The sequence below is a fragment of the Charadrius vociferus genome, unplaced genomic scaffold (assembly GCF_000708025.1).
Source record: "Charadrius vociferus isolate BGI_N301 unplaced genomic scaffold, ASM70802v2 scaffold90, whole genome shotgun sequence".
Classification (NCBI taxonomy): domain Eukaryota; kingdom Metazoa; phylum Chordata; class Aves; order Charadriiformes; family Charadriidae; genus Charadrius; species Charadrius vociferus.
Window position 1 is genome coordinate 2,770,325 of NW_009647222.1, and position 14,660 is coordinate 2,784,984.

Here is a 14,660-nt window from a genome sequence, read left to right on the forward strand (position 1 = left end):
AGTTTCATGGAGAGTAACAGAGGGCTCTGAACCTGTATTTCCCTTGGTAGGGTGGTAAGGTGATGAAAATTCACATTGATGTTGCTAATGTCTGTTAAAGAACTCTTGGAGGTAGTCACGTGTTCTTGTACTGCGAAGAGTGTGTGGATCTCAGACATGTACCTGTACTCAGCGTTGCATCTGGGCTACCACACATGGACTCTCTCATGTGGCTAGAGGGGTTTTTGGTTTGCAAACGCTTTATTTCTGGTTTGGATTTTGTCCTCAGGTCTCCACCCCTCAGCTTTAAAATAGTAGCATTTAGGTGTTTAAGGCACCCTTGCAGGAACTTACTTGGTTTACTTTTGAATCTATTATTTCTTTTGCATCTTGTCTTTTCTTTTTTTTCTTTTAGGATGCAATTCCCTCATCCCATTTCCTCTCCTGCTTAACTTCCAGACATTCTACGTTCTTTGGCGTTGAATGCTTTGAGTCTAGAGGCCTGTGGTTCTTTCATAAGATGTTGAAAATTTTGTAGCCTGTTACAGGACCATCTGTTGTACAGATGCCATATATTACCATTTTGGATACTAATAAAAGTATCATTTTCACTTCCTTCTTGGAAGAGAACCACCTACCTTATTCCTAGCAGGACATGCGCAAACCTGCTGTAATGTACAGCACTCAGGGGTTTGTCCATGTCCAGACTGACAAATTGATGTCACTGGGCTTTGGACCAGTTCATAACAGAGGGAGCTAGCTGCTGAGCACCCCTGAGTTTGCTGACATTGGTAAGAGGAGCGTTTGGTCTGTGGGGTTTTGATGGCTGGCATTCTTCTGGTTGGGAAGGCTGTACCAATAGGTGGTAGTGGTGCCCAGACCTACCGGCTGGTGGGGGCAGCTATTGGCGGGGGGTACCTAGAGGAAAAGTCGCAATTTTAAATTCATGAACATTTTTGAGCTCTAAACTGATCTGACAAAATCAAGTAATGCAATCTTGTCTTCTTGTTTGTTCAACTGTGGAAATGAGTCCATGTAAAAATGACTTAAAAGTGTTCTTGGGGAGCCATAAACTTTGTGCCATAATTTTAAATTTGTGTCTCATACCTGTTACAAACTGAGCGTACTCTTTTTAATACACCAGCAATATACTGTGCCTCAAAAAGATGTGGATATATTTTTTCAATTTATGTTTTGAAAATGCTATGAAATTTGGAAGTGATCTCCTGAATCTTCAAAACACATAACTAGTCAAATGTAGGTGAATATATCTGTAAGTTTATTTTCTCAAGTAACATAATTTAAGAAACAAATTATACAAAATATTATTGTGTCCCTCAATTTTATTTTATGACTTGTTCTAAGTTATTAATATATCCAGGAGCAACACTGGCAAGTATTCAAATATTTGTTCAGGGAATCTAAACGAACTATCTAAAGTGAAGGGTGATCTTTCCTCTCTTTCCATTTTCTCCAATAGGCTATTTCACATATTTTAGATTACATAAAATGGAAAAATCCTCTTCTTTTGGGTTGCTTCTTTGGGTGCATACCAGAGATAGATCGGTCCAATGTGCTCTTTGCTGAGAACTAGCTCTGAAAACAGTCAGCAAAAGGACATGTGGGAATGTGCATGCATTTTCTGCATTTTTTAAAAATTAATCTTGCAGAGGGAGAAGACCACTTTATTTTGTTTAATGGTTGGGGTTTTTTGGCAAAAAACAAAGGCATCGTCAAGTCTGAGACTGTATATCAAGAAGCGTCAGTTTTGTTTTCGCCTTTCTAAGCACTGCTGAGAATGATTGACTGTTCCCTTCTCCATCCCTTCTGCATTCAGTCCACTCATGCAGTGCTCCATTATCTCTTTTTACTAATAATGTATACAGTGAAAATCGTTTTCTTAATCTACTTGGATACCCTGTTCTCTGCAGGTAGCAAGATTTGTATTTATGTAGTCTGCTGATCTCCACTGCATTGTCTTCCTCTGCAAAGTTTTCAGACAGGCTGTTCAAACCTGCTGAACCTGCCTGTGGTTCATTCTCCCCTTTGGTTCCAGCATTTGTTTCCCAGAAGGCAAGTCCATGACCCCAAGACAGTAAGGAAGTCCTCTGGGGCGGCCAGCAATGCCACTGCAACTGAGGTCCCGAAGGGAAAGACATTTTAGGTTGTTCCCACAATCCAGCAAAAATGCTCTCTTGACTAATTATTTTCTTCAGGGCTTGCCTTCTCTGCTCTCCTTCTAAAGGCTTTTTCTTAAAACTGGGAATGGACCTGTTGACCCTAGTCCCTCCATCATGAACTTTTTATCTCTCTGTGCTATTTTGTGCTACTTCAGCATTACAAAATAATCTTTAGAGTTGCTTCAAACAGCTAGTGGGGAAAGAGGTCGGTTAAAATAGGAGTATGGAAACTTTCTGACCTGGACTTCGAACTCTGCTTAGTTTACATGTTTGCTGGCATGTGAATCTAGATATCAGTATTGCTCGATCTGGATCTTGCTACAGAATTTAGATCTGAAAAGGATCCAAATTTGAGGGATGTTCAGACCTAGTGTTTCAGATCAGCTCATGAGGAGTACATGTTCCAGCTGTGAAATTTGAAACTTTGTTTATATTCCAATTTCTTTGCAGTTTTGAACCCTTCTCTGACAAGAATAAAATTCCAGAAAAGGGACATTGGAACAGAAACATCATCAACTCTGTCTTCAACCATTTCTTTACCCACCTTGTTACCATGACATGAGCACGCTTGGTACATAATCCTTGCACTGATGAAAGGCTGAAACTTGCACCAACCCGCTAACACGTGCATTGACCAGTAACACGTTTCTGGCCAAATCCTGCGTGTTTAGCACTCCAGGCCTCACTGGAGTTACACTGAGGAGCATGCTGGCCCCAGAGAGTCTGTTTGTTATTGTTTTGAAATTCAAAGGAGAAAGTAAGTTGATTATGTCAGCACCTTCTTCAAGCTATAGTTCTTCCTGCTGCTTCCTTTAGAAAATTTTCAAGATGACAGGAATTCTTTTAAATTCTATTTCATCATATTTCAAAGCATTGGCCATGCTATCCTACTATTTTAAAAGATGCAACCATAGTAAAACTATCTATGAGAAAAGTTTTGAGAAAAAAAATCCAAGTTCATAAAGATCTTTTTGTGGGAGTATCTTAAATTCAGAATAGTCTACTTTTTTTCTGTTGTTCTAATGGTATTCTAAAATTAAATTGTCTAGAAACACATCTGGCAAACAAGGCTTCTCACAGATAAGAGCAAAATTTGAAATTCTAAATATTTGTCACTCTTCCAGTTATAGTCCACTCTGACATAGTTCTTACCTTTGCTGAGCTGCTCTGATCAATACCTCTAACCTGTCATCAAACATATTTCACATATGAATCTCAAATAAGAGCCTATGCCGTTTGCCCTATTTACAAATAAAAGCCGGGCTCAGAGAGCTGAAGTGATTTTACCAAAGTCACACAGTAAGAAAAAGACTCCAGGACTCCTGACTGAAAAGTGTCCATAATCTGTATGCCACAACGTATTGGGTTTTGCCTTACTTTCTTACCCTTTATTAGCAATCTAAACATTTCACTCTATCTTCACATTTACGATAAATTGAATACATGGGGATGGTGGAAACAATTTCTATGATACAGTTTTGTGGGGCATTCAAGGGGTTACCCTGAAGAGTAAGAGGAGGGGACTGTTTATCTTTCTTTTATTGTCTAGTAAAATTTTCAAGGCCTTGTGTACCAAAAAGAGCTGCCAGGGTAACTACAACACAGACACATTTACTATTTACCTTCACCTCTGGTGACCTAGCTCTGTGGTCGAGAAGCACAGCAGCAGACCATACTGTCTCCTATTATGGTCTCCTCATCTCGATAATCTGGGCCCATGCGAGTAGTTTCTCTTCAGTGTGTGATAACCGTGCAGTCTCAGCCTTCTAGGGCGAAGTTCCCTGTTTTTTATCACAATGTAGAGAGTACATTTCCGATAAATAGTAGAAGATGTCAGAGGATGTGACTGAGGTGTACTTGAACCAAGCAAGTCAACTCCACTAATAAATTAAGGCTCAGGAATCCTGATGGGGTCGATAAGCATTACTGTCTTTTCAAATGAGCAATCACAGCCTGATACCGATGTAGACAGAAGTTTTGCAGCACAGCCCAAAGCAGACTCCGATCTTTCAGTTCCTAGATACATTTCTTAATATTTCTTAGTGGGCTTAGATAAACTTGAAAGGAGATCCTTTCCCTTCTGCTGAGAAACTGTCCCTGTAAACCATCACTGGAGCAGTTTCCATGTACTAGATCATTTTAGGTATGTAAATTGGAAAAAGAAACATCAGTCATTCCTTGGAGCGGGGGGAAGCCATCACTATTCTCACTATTATGATTTCATGGACTGATGAAGTTGTGGATCCAATTCAGTACACCTTCCAGCACTGGCAGCTAAGACAGAGAAATGACAGCAGTTCTTGGGTAATGACAGCAGTTCTTGGCTCTATTTTCTGTTCTCTATGTGCAGCGTTGGGTCTGGGAGAAGATTTTTCTTAGGGCAAAGATCCACCAAGGACACAAAAAGAACATTGGAGCAACTGTGATCTCAGTGAGAAAGCTACAGAGCTTAGTTTCAATATGCTATATTTAAAAATTCACTTGGCTTGCCCTCCTCCCGTCACCAGATAAGTATTTTTATCTAAAATATGAAAAAAAAAAATTGTTTGAATATGAAATAATGTTAAACATTTTACAAGGTGATCTTTTCAGGATGGGTAACTGACTTCCTATGGAGAAGGAACAATTCTCAGAGAGGAAGAAGCAAAGCTAGGGACTGGAGACAAGAAGGTTTAGGGGCTTTTGGCTTTCCTATTTACCAGAAACCACTGACATTAGAAGTAAGAACATAATTTGCTTTCATTGTCTAGTCAATCCTTTTCCTTTCAACATATGATGCTAATTATGGAGCTGTCCTTTTCTGCAGCCCTTTCTAAGACAAATTCTCATTATTCTGAGTAAGAAAAGGAAATACCCGGCCCTAATGCAATGATGCAAGTTTGTGCATGCTGCCATTATAGGAAAATTCTCCAGATGAAAAGGGAAGTAACAAGCCACAGGGAGATTTTCTTTTAGACTTTTTTCTGCATAGAGGCCAAAATTCGAGGTGTGCCAAGTATTACTGCTCTAATCCTGTCTGGTGCTAGCTATTTGCTCAACACTGGATAGAATATATGGAAGAGAAAGTAAATCAATGCCAAAGAACTTGATTTAAGTAACATACTTTGAACTCTTCTGGTAAGTATCTTGGAAAGAATAGTTGTTGACTTGGCAAGAAGGTGATTTTTTTGGACTGAATTGGAAGGGAGACGATACCTATACAGAAGGGTAGAAAAAGAAAATACACAGGCCTTAAATGGTGTCATTAGTTTAGTCGTAAGAGTGCAAGACAGGTTAATGGACCCAAGGTGGCGGCAGACTTTGGGGAAAAGCAGCTCAGCGTGAGTTGACAAAGCCTTTAACGTCAGTACTGGCAATTTTTGTTGCTCTCTCTATTGGAAAATTTATAAATGAATTTTTAAAAGGGATGTGATTGGTTTGAAGGAATGGCTGAGCATGTAATTTTTAGTTCATGCTTTCCCGAGTACAGAATTAGGCAGAAAGAGTACACCACTGTAGGGCTTAGAGTGAAAAACTGAGATAGCTAGTGTGGATGCTTGAACAGGGAGGAACAACCAGGGGACAATTTGTAACAAAAAGCTTTTCATGATTTAATGCATCCAAAATTAGTCAACATCTCCCTGCCCCCCCAATATCTAACTGAAGTATTGTCAATATTCACAAAATTTTAAAATCAACAAAACTAGATAAAAATAGTAGTTGCTTTTGAATAAGCATCTTGATGTATGTTAATCATTCTGGTAGGAACAGTACCCTCATCTCTTTCAATTTATTTAGCCCAGAGGAAGCAAACATAGTTTTCTGATAGGAGCTGCTTCTTGATATTTTTTTTTCTTTTTTAATTCCAGGGATCATCAGATGGTTACCACCCTCTTTTCCATGGCAGAATCTCTGGGTGAGAGGGGTTATACAGGCAAATATTTAAAATTCTTCATAGAATTGCAAGATAACCTAGGTTGGAAGGGATCTATGGACGTTATCTAGTTAACTCCCCACTCAGAGGAGGGCAAGCTAACATCATGTTCCAGAAAAGGGTGTTCCTTTTCCTCTCTTGTGCTACAAGCTACACTTTCTTTAAAGAATACCCTATCCATGCAGAAGAAAGAAACCAGTTTAAAATGGTTTTATCAGCTAATACTTTTGTGTCTGTGTGTTTAAAATTATGCAATGCCATCACTTTGCTTTGTGAGTAGTGATGACATACAGAAGTCAAGATTTATTTTCAAGATGTGACAGAAGATCTTTTCCTGAACTGATTTGCCATGTTTTAGTGTGTCCTGTAAATGTTAGTCATTGCCATATCCACACTGTAGTTTAGCAGAAGCTTTAAAAAATTGTTGAGATAGTCTCAGTGATCACCTTGGCAATTGTATTGTGTGGTTTCATGCATACTTAGGTCATCTTAGTCACAAGACTTAAAAACCTGTGACAATGAAACGTTCATCTTTAAGTACTGTTTTGATCCTGGACATGAGAACTCAAGAAAATGCCTCCGTAATGAGACTGACAGGAAGCTGATCTCACAAGAACTGCAGTGGCAGCTTTTACAAATCACTGCCTACTCACCAATAGAATAAAGTCAGCAATTCTTTTCAGACAGTTGGGCAATTAGATAGGTTTGGTCATGAGTAGTCTGATATGGATTCACTGTGGCTTTTAGACAAGATGATCAATGTTAATTTTTCATCTTTCTGCCTACTGTCTCCAAGATGTGGAGTTTGGCCTCCCAGTATGCCAGGAGTGGTATACGTATTTAATGAGACATGCTACAGAAATGTGAAAGGGACTAGGGGTCAATAAACTGTTATCCCTTGCATCCAGTCAAGGGAACAGAAGTGTAAAGGGAAAGATTCAGATTCCAATGTTCCTGAAAGCATATAGGGAATGATTTTTATTAACTTCAGTAAACTATGGTACAGGTCTTAACTGATTCATTTGCTCAGGATCAAAAGGAGGAAGACTGAGGCAGCGTGAAAACTGAACTCAGTCTCGGTGTAGGTCTTTAGGCTTGAATTGCTATGTATTCTAGTCAAGTCCTGCTTTATATCTTTGTATTTGAAAAGAAAAAATGATTCAGAAAAGTGACTCTCAACAGTCTTATTGATATGTTCACCAGTCTTTGAGAGTTTCTGGAAACTTTCCCTGATTACTACTGAAGTCTGCCATTGGTACACATTCACTCCAAGTAATTAGAAGCAGCTTATTTCCTTCTTGGAACTTCATAGCCACAATAATTGCATGTTGAAAACACCACACTTTTTGTGTTCAGAGTTCAGATTGGGTCACAGAAGCAACTGGATCAAATCCATGAAGAACCATGTGTGAAAAGTGCATAGCCTTTCTGCCTCTAAGTTGAAAAGCATGCTGGGGCTGTAAATCAAGCACAGATGATAGATTAAGAGACATCATTTGCAGCTGGAGTTGTTGGTCATACCAGTGGTGTGGCCAAGAACATGTCTTGTCAAGCCACATGAAAGCCCCATGATGATGCAGATCTGAGGATTGCAAACCCCACCAAGGCGGTGCGTTGTTTCACAGAAAGTGTTTGCATTAGAGACTTTTCTTTGAGATACAGTGACTGGTGGTCTGAAGTTTCTTTCTGGAGGCTTCAGGAGCCCCTCAGGGTGACGTTCCAGCCCTTTCTCAGTGACTAGTGATGTGGAGTGCCCAGCGTCAGCTGATGTAACACCAGGTGGCATCATGTGATCTGAGGAGGCTAATGGAGAGGTCAGCAACTAACTTTACAGGCTGGATCCCCAAGTCAGAGCAGAGCGGGACACAATCGTAAGGATCTCTGTGCCAACTAAATGGGAAACAGACATTCAAACCTGTGAATGGAAGTAAATGAGCTCTGGACAATACAGACATTATTTTCTGACTTGAGACCTGGGCTAGAGAGGCAGAAGGAACATCTCATGGAACCCAAGGCACATGGCACACTTCCATCTAAAATACAGTGACTGCTTTGGGAACATGGGTACTGAACGACACACAGCTTTTTCCTCCTGGTCACTGAGACAATACTATGAGCTGTCAGTGCATTATATTGGGGCTGACCTCTGTATTTCATTTAGCCTTCCTACAAGTTACGTTGAAGATTTTTCAACAAATCTCCATGGCCTCCTTTACCTTAAAGGAGTCATTTCAGTATACTAAGAAAAAAAAAACCAAACTCAACAACAAATATCTTAACCCTCAGAGTCTTAAAAGAGAAAATAAATATTAAGACATTTTAAAATTATTTTTTTTTCTTGATATGATAATTATTGTTCCCTTTGCTCATCCTTGAATATGGAAAATTGATTAGACCAGTGGTTTGTAACCTCAGACTACTCACATGATCTGTGAGATCACGACATGCTCTGTACAACTATCTTAATAAAGCAACTTGTTTAAATAAAGGTTTATGGGAGTCCATGAAAATGTCTGAGAATAAGAGGCATACTGATCAGAAGTTAACGCTAAAGAACTACAGAGTATATGAAATCGTGTATGATCTCACAAAAAAGGTTGGAATGGCTGTCCCGAAGATACTTTCTTTTTAATGTATTTATGAGAAATAGCTGTCTTAGGCAGCTATATAGATATTTTCACTGAGCTCATCACAGTAATATCTAAATTAAAGTGTGGTGAGGATTGTTTTTTGTAAAAGTTTTCTAAATGTTTCTATTCAAAACCAAAAACAAACCCACCCCCATAATCACTAACTTTTTGCATGAACAATTTTCAAGTTTTTCTTTGAGTAGGACAAAGACATTAAAACAGCCCACAATTTGGTGATGAAAACTTTGGGCCAAAACATGGGCAAAGTGTGGCAGAATGTCCTGCCTACCGTGTTACGGATGTGTTCAGTACCTTCTGGATTTCTGTCCGCAGCCATCTCAAATCCCAAGAAATGCTCAAGGGCTACAAAGGTAAATTAAACATCGTAATCTTTCAGCCTCCAGCTCTTTTTTCTACTGATATCCATTCGCAAAAATTGGAGGGGCAGTAGGTTTTATTGGGAAGATTGTCTGAAACCAGGCTGGTAACTAACTCTTTGCTTCAAAATGATGAAAAACCTAGCCCAGAAGTGAAGACCTGATGGCCTGCTACCAAAACCTACCATCTCTTCTTTCCTCTCCGCAGTAATAATTACTTCAAAGGAATCTGAGATTAAACCTCCGATAACAGCTCATCACTATGTATAAATGTCAGAGTCCTTCAGAGAGCTTTAATTAGCGTCTTTTCTAGGAAGTCTGAAGAACTCTCTCTTCCCTACCTTTCTCCATCTCTAAAATAACATTTTGTCATTTGTCTGATGTCACTCCCAATATGTTTCCTATTGAGTTATAAACTCTGAATGTTTTAAGTCCACACCAGAGAAAACTGTCCTTCAGAGAAAGTCCCTAAAGGAAGCTGCAGGCTTTTTGCATTTATTGTGGTTATTTCAAATACTGAAAATCACAGAAAATAAGGAAAAGGCAACTCATGAGTCTATTAAAAGAAACTCATCCAACATTCTTTGTTCTTTTCAGTTCACGCAGACATATCATTCTTTTGTTTATGGATTTCTGTTAAATACATTTTGGCACAATAAAACTGTGTATTTAATATTGTTAATAACACTCCCTGCTTCGGCATTGACTTCTATTTTAAAGAGGGGAAATACGCCCTGCTTTCAGAGTGCAGAAATGAAATAATTTGGATTGGAGAAGATATAAACTTCTATTACAGATTTGTACTGAATTGAGTTGAACATTTACATGAGTGTGGCTGAGATTATATCTGTCCTTAGGAGGTACAAGATTTTTGGATACCAATGTCAATGTTCAGTGTTCTAGCAAAGGCTTTTGTGTGGAACTACAGAAAGCTCTGCACAGAGGAGCCCTAAGAACAGAAAGAAATTTGTTTGAATGTTTTTTTAAACCATGTTTTTTCTTTTCTTTTTTTTTTTTTTTTTTTTTTTTTTTTTTTTTTCTAAAGCAGAAGCTGAATAGAACTAAAAGCTTCAAATGAATTTTCTGGATTTTTGAAAGCAGAAATCACTGACTCCGGGGATGTGTTCTATAGCTGGCATTTCACAAGACACTGTGATGACTTTAGATAACTGATTTCCCTTGTCTGTGTCCGCTGTCCTCATCTATCGAAAAGAAAAAAGATGCTGGGGTGATGATTTTGATGTTTTCTCTGGTTCTTGCAAGACCTTGGTTATTGCTCTACTGCTGCTCTTTGGAGTCGAGCAATGGCTACTGTGAGAGATTTCTAGGCAAACCATTGATTATCTTGGACTTCAGTTTTCATTCAAAATTACACAGTTCTCACTTGCAAAAATGATGAGCTGCTCAAACCCAAGAGAATGAAATGAAATCTGCCTGTAAATGTTGATGCAGCATGCCAGGTCTGTGTGTATGAGAGATCATGTCTCCCTACAGCAATGAACCCTCTCCATGACATGAGCTTCGTACTGCCATCAGACAATGTTACTTGTTTAGTTCAGGTTTTAAAGGTACATGCTTTTGGACATGACAACCCTGAGACCTCATACTCACTTGAAAGTTTTGGGGAAAATGTTGTAGTGGCCCTGATCTGTGAAGGCTGGCACAGAATCTGGGTGCTTTTTACTCCAATGTGTCACTGGCATTACTTGATACGCTCTTTTATCATGTTTCAGTTGTTAGGATTTCAGGCAAAATTACGATTTTGGATTCCTGAGAAAAATGCCCTATTCCTCTACTTACAGCTAATTCTGTTGAAAATGAATCATCAATAGGAGAGCTGGGATAACATTGAGTAAAGTTACTTAGAGATATTTGTTTTCCATAACTTAAAAAGTAACCATGAAATACTGAACAATCCAGAACCTTTATTAAAAGCTGGATATCAGAAACCTAGCAGTAATTAAAAATATACATCCTGATGTCTGTTGTTTTATTTCTTTTCAGTTAGATTTGCAAAAAGAAACAAACCCAAGTCTAAACCTCAGAATATTCAACTTTCTTTGATTACTTATTTTGGTCAGATCACCTGTGTACTAGCATTAATGTATTAAATCTTGCAACTGCTTTTCAGGAAAATGGGAATTTCACCTTTAATTTAGCTTATGTTCCTTTGGGGTTATTTATTCTTTCTTTTATTTGAAATTTTTCCTGTCAAAAGTTCCTTCTGTGTCTCCTTGGTATTCCTTGTAGCAATGACAACTTTGATTAGGCTACAGGAAGTAGGATGGAGTTAAACAATGCGTAGTGACAAAGTAGTTTGATAATAACCCATTAGTTTTTACTTTACTGATGTATTCTTAGTAACTAAAGCTTGCTGGATTTTGAAATGAGGTTCTGTAAACTCCTGATGCTAATTAAAATCAAAATTAAAAATAAAATTAAAAATAAAAAAATGTGTAGGTTTGGTCTGTGAGGTATAACTTGAGTTCTGTCTACAAATTGTTGTAATTATTTAATTATTATTCTGCATGCTAATATTTCATGGTGGAATGTAGCTGCTCCTAGTGACACAAAATGTTTCAGTCTGGCTTAGGACCATGGTACTTGACGAAAGGGTCTGCACTTTAATTATTATATGATCCCTTATCAACAAAAATTGATTTCCAACTCTGCAGAGCCGCTGTGTTCAGCTTTACAAATTTACATCCACAGGGATTTGTACATACTGCATTCCTGTGAGAGGTACCTCCGAGAAGCGATATAGCCTTTTTCCCCATACTACATCCCTGGATATCAGAGTATACTGACACCTGCCATTTAAAAAAAAAAACCTTTTTTAAAACAATAGCAGCAAGAAAAGAAAAATGCTGCTTTGGGGAAACTAGCAGAGGTGAAAGAGACCAGTCCAAAAAGGCAGGAGACCAAACTCCCATCATACTCTCGAATTTATTAAATGACAGTCAACAGTGTCAACTTACTTCCCAGCTTCCTACTGGTCTACTTCAGACCAAAAATGGAGGAGATGTCCTTTGAGTGAAGAGAGGTTGGCTAGTGGAGTGTTTTCTCCACATGTTGGCTACCAAGGCTGTGAACCTGTCCTGTGCATAACCCTGCTGGGGTCAGTGGAGTCCTCCCCCGGGAACTTAGACTGTCTCTTTCTGCTGTGAGCTGCAGCAATAGCTTTCCTCATGTTGAACCGTGTTTACAGAAACCAGACAGAACTGGCCTCACACAAGCCATCATTATCGCCTCCTAGTAACTTTGCAAAGCACAGGACGACAAGCTGCTGCTCTGTATTTTCATAACCCTGAGGTAATTAGTGCCTGGCATCTGTAATGGAAATAAAGTGCATAACATCAGAGTTTCTAAGATGACACTGTTTTCATTATATGTTTAATTTTTTCAGAGAACGTAAAGGCAGATACATCAAAATGCCAAGAAGTCTTTTTTAATTAAAGCCTCTCTTTTTCTTTTATTCTCAAGATATGCAAATGGATTGAGCCATTAAAGAGAAAGATAAAAGGAACCCCAAACACTGTTTATACATTGCCTTTATGACTGCAGCTACTTATTTTGCAGGAAACATTGTTTTGACTGGAGCAAGTAATAGTGCAGCTTGACATAACTCAAGGCTGCTTTGCAGTGCTACAGAGGCAGACCATGACTAGAGAGATGCCTTACCTAGTTTTGGGAGGTTTCCCCTGACAGCATAGATCCTGCACCTGGATCTCATGCAGTGATCTGCCAGTGGCATTCCTATACCCCCACTGCTGTTCAGCTGCTTATGGTCATGCTTTGAGCTACTTGGTTGACCCAGGTGTGGAGGAAAACAAGACAGTGCATTACAGCAGGTTCCCCTCTTCTGTGATGAAGCTTCCTCTGCTATAGCTTAATAGCCACACGATTGTATACCATTCATATAGTGTACCTTACACAAGGTACGTATAATGCACCTTCTCTTCAGAACAACAGTGCATCGTGTTTATCCTTGGAATCTGGGCACAGCTGTCAGCAGGTGAAAAGCAGTCTCTGTCCAAATCACTGGCATAGATCTCCTGAACCTTTTAGCCCAGAATTTCACCTGGGAAGCCTGGGATCGAGATCCTTGTCATCTAGTCGGCAGGACAGAGTTTGGGTGGAGGGATTCACTGAGGTCATTTAATACCCCTGGCACCGGAGCTTTTCTGATCAGTCTTGAAACAGTTAGCAAGAGCCTCTGGTTCTGTGCTTCTGTAGATGCTGCCTAACCTCTTGATTCCAGGCCCAGCAGCCAAGTAAGTTCAAAGAAATTTATCCAAATGTTGAAGTGTTTATTCAGGCAAAATTTAGCATTTGCTTCCATTAGCTAAAGACTAAAGAAAAACTGAATCAGAACTTCTGAAACTGGCCCCTGAAAAGCTGGAATACACCACTCTGGAGACAAGTATCAGAAGATCAATGCATAAGAGTTCAATATAGAGAGCACTAATTTATTATTTTTATTTTTATTTTTTCTTATATATTATCTACAAGCACAAGCTTTCATATTTTAATGTAAAAATGCATACAGATCATTATATATATAAAAAACAACTAGCCTTGTAGCAAACTGCCGGATGCAACTATCCCCAGGTTTGGGGACAACTTGTCTGGATCCAGGTGCAAACCCAGTGGCTGATCGTCACTTCCATCTGTGGTTGCACCGAACCCCCAGATATGAAGATTCTCAAAGTTCTAGGGAAGTCTTGGTTCCTGATCCAGGTCTTGCAGCATGGGCATGACTAACTCTTCATCAATTGAAGATAAATATTTAAAAACTTCATAAATGACAATCAACTTGTTGTAGGTAACAAGTATCCACTTCACCTTTCCTCCCCCCTTTTTATTTCTTGTCTTTCCCATCCTCTCTCTGCAAAAGTTGTAATGGGCATAGGAGAGGAATTTAATGTTGGTGTCATATATGTACACTTAAACAGCAGCAGTAGAAACAGAATTTAAACTGTCAATGCCTGCTGCCGAGAGGCTACTGAATGTGGGTTTATGTTGCATTTGGCCTTTTCAATGCTTGGGCACTTTTTTGGCTCAGTTTGTACATTGTAGAAATATGACATAGCCAATAATATGTTGCAACATTGTGAGCAACAGTAAATCAGATTGCGTTTAATACTATGTAATATGTATCAACAGATTATAATAGACCATATTATAACTGGCTTGACAAGCAGCCCATTACACCAAGGAAACAAAAAGAGCAATTAAGTAAAGAAATTTGTGTTTGTGTGGGAGAAAAGGTCACAAAATAGCAGCCTCCTTTTTGACTGAGTGTTTATCATGTTCGGCAGTTTCCAAATTCAGTCTTTGCAAAGGAATGTTACTATTTTTATTAGAGGTTCTTTATGTAACAAGTCATGTTTGCACAGTGGAACATTTTCTTTCAACAGGATTTTATAACTTCTCCATACAGACGTTATAAAAGAAGATCTAATTTGCTGGGGTTCTTTTGGAAAGTATTAGGGCCTAACTTAGCTTCTCCTTCCTTTCAACTCTCCTAATATGAATATGGTTAATGTATTTTCTCTTGTAATTTATATATTACCTTTTT